General features: G+C 44.6%; 1 long non-coding RNA gene across 1 annotated transcript; it reads left to right on the top strand.

Moving 5' to 3' along the window:
- The first annotated feature begins 1690 nt into the window (after window positions 1-1690).
- LOC102389182 lies at window positions 1691-4520 on the top strand. Its single transcript, XR_326882.3, has 3 exons — window positions 1691-2291; window positions 2725-2883; window positions 4247-4520. It is a non-coding gene; the product is annotated as an uncharacterized LOC102389182 (long non-coding RNA).
- Window positions 4521-6000: the final 1480 nt, after the last annotated feature.

Here is a 6000-nt window from a genome sequence, read left to right on the forward strand (position 1 = left end):
CTCTAAAAATAAACCTACAATTGATACTGTATAGATCATGGTTTCCTGGCAAAAGACCCATGGAAATTAGTTCAGGGAGATACTCCAGGAAAATTGTTTAAAGCTTCTGCTGTCAAATAGCTTGGGAAGCCCAGCATGTTTAGCCTTGTCTTGGAAAATCAATATATGCATAAGCATAATAAAACTTCACAAAGTGTTGTAAAAGAAACCAGTTCTAACCCTTTCATATCTAACCAGTTTACCCTTTCATATCACTCCTGTTTACCTGCAATGAGAAATTCTCATGTAGGGATACCCCCCTTTGGCCCTTCAGCTTTTGCATAGTTGGTTTAACTCAGTATGTGGAACTGGCCTGAATACACAGTGTGGGATCCTTTGGGAGTCAAGCAAGTGAATGCTGAAACAGACTGCTGATTACCGTTTTTTCCTCATTTTATTGGGTCAACAAGTATTGAACTAAAACTATTTGATTTCTCAAGCTCCTTTGAAGTTAAGTGTGACCATAGACACAGTTCCAGCCAATGAGATGGGAACAGAGTCTATAGAGAGACTGCCAGAAAATCTCCCCCATGCATATCCTCTTTATCTTTCATCTTCTTCCTGCCTAGAGTATAGAGGCAATACCTGGAGTTCCAGCAGCCATCTTGTGACCATGAGGTCAATAGCTATTTACCAAGGGTGGCAGAGAAGAAAGTTAGCAAGAGCCTGAGCCCCTGATCATGTGGAATCATCTCACCAGCTTTGGACAGCTTCTGGCCTACTGGAGAATGTGAGAAAACAAGAAACTGTTACCAGGTTAAACTTCTGTGGTCAAGTTTCTGTTCCATGTAGTCAAATGTCTTTCTAACTGAAACCAGGTTTCAATATTTATCTCTGAGTCTCATAGAATTTTGCTCTGTGAGTGGTGTGTTGGCTTTCTTTATGAAAGGCAATTAATTACTGGGGAGAGTATAAGAAGCTTACAAAGCAGTCCAGCACCAGCGTCAAGTCACCCAAGTCAGTCGTTCTCAAAGTGCGCCCCAGATGGGCTGCATCAGCCCCACTTGGCCTCTTACTAACAATGCACATTCTTAGGCCCCACCCCAGACCTATTGAGTCAGAGACTCTGGGGACAGGGCCCAGCAATCTATGTTTAGCAAGCCCTCTTGATGATTCCCTGGTGATTCAGCCAGTAAAGAATCCACCTGAAATGCAGGAGACCCAGATTTGATCCCTGGGTTGAGAAGATCCCCTGGAGAAGGAAATGGCAACCCACTTCAGTAGTCTTGCCTGGGAAATCCCAGGGACACAGGAGCCTGGCAGCCTATGGTCCACGGGGTCACAAGAGTCAGACATGACTGAGTGACTAAACCACCACCACTTGGTGATTCCCAGGTGTGCTGATCTTGAGAGTCCCTGACAAGTTAAATATGATAACTTCAGTGACTTCAGACCCAAGGCAGGAAACACTCTGAACAAAAGAATTGAGTCTGAACAGTAAGAGCCATGCCAACAATTAACAAAGCTCTCTGGGAAGAGGTGTCTTGTTGTGCCCCGACAACTCAAACTGAGATAGAAGCAAAGAGAATAACAAGAGAAAGCACCACCACTTGATAGTGAGGTTGATCGTGGTTCGTGCCAAGGCTCCACGGGGCCCAGCTGCAATTTGGATGGGAAACCTTCACCTTACTTTCCTCAGTTGGTCAGAGTTTGTTCTCTTGCCTCCAACTATGGTCACAGGGCAACCAGATCAGAGGGCAGATAGGATTCACATTGTTGTTGTTGTTTCGTCACTCAGTCGTGTCTGACTCTCTGCGACTCCGTGGACTGCAGCATGCCGGCCTTCTCTGTCTTTCACCATCAACCTCGGCAATTTAAAATTTGCATACGTATATGAAAGCAGGAGTGGGATGAGGGTGTGATTAGAAACGATCAGTGTGTCTGGAAATGTTGCCAAGATGCTTCAGGGTCTAAGATGAGATCACTCTAAACTTGAAATCTCTAAACCCAGTCTGTGCCTGCTTTCCCCCTTCAGTTAAATAACCAACAATACTGATCACTCTCAGTTTCCCAAAGACGCATACTCTTGTTTAATGAGAATCCCAGGAGGCTGATCTTTGTCATGGACGTTTGTTGACAGGAAGGAAGTTGACAGTACAGGAAATTTCCTGTACTGTGGGACTTTCAGGACACAGAAGCAGTTGAGAGTTACTCAGAGCAGCAGCGGGCTAAGTCACTTCAGTCACATCTGACTCACTACGACCCCATGGACTGTAGCCCGCCAGGCTTCTCTGTCCATGGGGATTCTCCAGGTAAGAATATAGGTGTCATGCTCTCCTCCGAGGGATCTTCCTGACCCAGGGATGGAAGCTGCATGTCTTATGTCTCCCGATTGGCAGGAGGGTTCTTTATCATTAGCACCACCTGGGAAGCCCAGAGCAGCAGGGGTGGTGCAGAGAATTCAGCTCTGATAGCAACGCTCAGGGTGCAGTGGAGGTGATGTCAATCCCAGTTGCCCAGCCAAACATATCCTGAGGCTTCAATTTTGCTTGATACTGCTTGTTCCCAGACCTCTCTTGATTTCTGCACATTTTATGAGCCTCAGTATGTAAGCCTCCTTTCTACTATGTGAGTTGCCCCAAATTCACCCAATAAATTCCCCCTTTTGCCTAAGTAAGGCAGAGTCATCTTCTAACACTTACAACCAAGAAGTGTGACTAATACAATTATTACCATCTTTTTCAGCTGAAGAAACTGAGACCCGGAGGTTAACCTACTTCTGAAACATGTGGTGACTAACCAGCCTCCAGGACGGTCCAGATGATCCTCGCCTCTTGGGTGTTCACACCTTTGTGTAGTCTTCTCTCACCCTGAATCAGGACTGGTCTGTAGGGCATGTCACAGGTAAGCCTGCTTACCTTGGCTGCCTGTTCCTTCTTGTGGAAACTGCAATAAAACTCCTGTCCATGTGTCTTGTGGTCTCACAAGAGGAGGAAATCTAAACCAGAGCTGTCCATCCAAGCCACTTGCAAATTTGCCAAAGATAATATGTGGTTGGTGTTTTTAAGTCATTAAGTTTTGAAATAATTTGTTCCTCAGTAACAACTTATAGGAAGTGAGAGTGGAAACCAAGTCCTCATGACTCTAAAGCTGGGGCTTTCCTCCTTGCTTCTCCTGGGGGCAGGCATGAACTACAGTAAGATACTTTTGGTCTCTGATTCACACCATAAGATAAAAGTTTTTACCTCGCATAGCAAGAATTTAAGAGGTAGTGGGGTTCCGAGGTTGATTAAGCAACTCAGCTACATCACCAAGGACCCAGATGACTCGTATAAATATCTATAGAGCCACTCCGCCCATCAGCTCAGCTTTCTCATCTTCAAAAGATGCCATGGCATCCATGGCATTGCATGCAGACATGACAACATGTGTTTCCCAGAAGTCTCTCAACCGACCACCCCCATTGGTTAGAGCTGCAGTACTTGTCCATGCCTGAACCAGTCACCAGTGAGGACAGAAGGAGACAGAGGCAGTGATTGGCTCTCAAGGGTTTCCGCTTGAGGCTGAGAGACCTTTGGAGACCTTCACTAAGCCCTCTGGGGTCTGGGCCACCCTTGAACAAAATCAGAGTTCTGGCAACAGGGAAGATGTTGCAGAAATGTTGGAGTGGTGAATGACTTGGGTACATTATCTTCTATATGAGCCACCTTGGAGCCAGCTGCACAGAGTCTTAGTTGCTGCACGGAGGATCTTTAGTTACAGCATGGGGGATCTAATTCCCTGGGAGTCTGGAGTTTTAGCCACTAGACCACCAGTGAAGTCCCTAATAACAGTTATTACACCCCTGGAAAAATTTTCTATGCTGAATACTATGCCATATCTATAACCTCATTTTCTGAAACACAGAATTGTTGGCTAAAATGTTCTAACAGTCTTTCATGTCTGTTTGGAAATAAGAACTATACTTGCTATTGAGACCTTGATTTTTAATGTTGTCTAATTAGACTTTCAAATGCCACCCTTAAAGCATTTTATCTGGTGTTTACCGAAACAGGTCAAAAGTCCAGCTAATAATATTGTCATCCACTTAAGTTGCTCTCCAATAAATTACACAGAAAGTTATTGAGAGTAATACTTTTCCAAGTGACAGGCAAAATTAGGGACTTCAAGTCTCCAGTTCAAGAGTTCATTGGACTCATTACTTCAAAGAGAGTATAAATAAGCTTCCTGGGATGATCTTTCTAAAATAACTCTTCTCTCTTAACAGCTGACTTGCACAACTGACTTTGTTCTCAGATCCACATGACTGGGTGTGAAGGACTTAATGGTGTTGGGAGAATATTCCAAGTTTTGTCTTCTTTGACGATTTTCACTCTTGATTTCTTGTTTTGTTTGAAGAAGTCAAAGGGAAGCTTCACATGCCAGCTGAGTGGGTCTCTTTTTCATCATTTTCTACAACTTTCCTTTACAAGATTCATTATGACTCTGGAAATGTGGTAACATCTGTCATAAGGGACTCTAATAAAAACAAAATCTGGTAAGATGGCTCTAGGGGACTCTGTGCGTGTGTGTGTATGTGTGTGTGTGTGTGTGTGTGTATTGAGGGTGGGCAGAGTCGGGAAGAAGATAAATTTTGGAGTTGCAATTGGAACAAAAGGAGATTTAGTGTACACATATAATTAATGTGCATCTTCATCATTTTAGGTATTATTATCCCAAGTAAAATAATTTAAAGCATTCAATTCACAGGTTAAATAAATGATTCACAGATTAAACAAAGGCAGTCTGTCAGTAACTATCATTACTTCCCCTACTAATTTTCAGGTTGCCAAATGACTATCAGGAAAAAATTTTTAATCAAGCAAATGATGTAAGATTTATTTGGCCTCAGCTCACTCCAGTACTCTTGCCTGGAAAATCCCAGGGACCGGGGAGCCTGGTGGGCTGCCGCCTATGGGGTCGCCTCATAGGTTGCAGTCCCTGGGGTCGCTTCGAGTCAGACACGACTGATCGGCTTCGCTTTCAATTTTCACTTTTCACTTTCATGCATTGGAGAAGGAAATGGCAATCTACTCCAGTGTTCTTGCCTGGAGAATCCCAGGGACCGGGGAGCCTGGTGGGCTGCCGCCTATGGGGTCGCACAGAGTCGGACACAACTGAAGCAACTCAGCAGCAGCAGTAGCATCTAGGCACATAAGTGAATGACCAAAGGTGGGCTACAAACAAGATGAGCAACAAACCGTGATTAAACAATTCATTCATTGGGACTTTCCTGGTGGTCCAGTGGTTAGGACTGTTGGCTCCCAGTGCAGGCGGCTGGGTTCCACCCTTGGTCAGCGGACTAGATCTCATATCCTGCAACTAAGATCTAGAGCAGCCAAATAAACAAATATTTTAAAAAAATTCACTCATCAAATGTACAGCAGACATTTGCTTGAGACAGGAGTTTTCGCTACTATAAAAGAAACTGTAAGCAGGGAAAGGCAGACTCTTGATTCCGTCTAACACTGTAGTAGAGCATGTATGGGAACATACTGGTGAGGTACCAATCCTGATGTGAGCAAAAAGATAGTCCAGGAAGAATCTCAGGAGGAGGTGCCATTGAGCTAAAGGTGGACGGATGGGTCAGTGTTAGGCAGACATGAAGGTAAAGGGAGAAGGAAAAATAAAAGCCTGGAGGCATGAGGGGGAGGGCACAGGTTCCAGGACCTCAGAGTCAGTATCACAGAGGCATGGCGGGCAGTGGGGTGGGGGGAGATGATGGATGTGGGGGTCCAGGGGTTGGCTCCTGCAGAGCTGCATGTGCCTCACCAGACCAGACTGAATGCTGAGAGCAGTGAGAACTTTTGAAGACATCACTTCAAGCAGATAAGATTTATTTATTTTAGATTTGTTTATATATTTATTTTGGGTTTACTGGCAGAGTAGGGAGGTTGGTGTTTGCCTGTGTGGTTCAACTTGGTAAATACAAATACAGTACAAGGTACCCAAGATGGAAAGTGCCAAACACACTGTTGGAAC

This window comes from Bubalus bubalis, chromosome 2 (assembly GCF_019923935.1).
Source record: "Bubalus bubalis isolate 160015118507 breed Murrah chromosome 2, NDDB_SH_1, whole genome shotgun sequence".
Classification (NCBI taxonomy): Eukaryota; Metazoa; Chordata; class Mammalia; order Artiodactyla; family Bovidae; genus Bubalus; species Bubalus bubalis.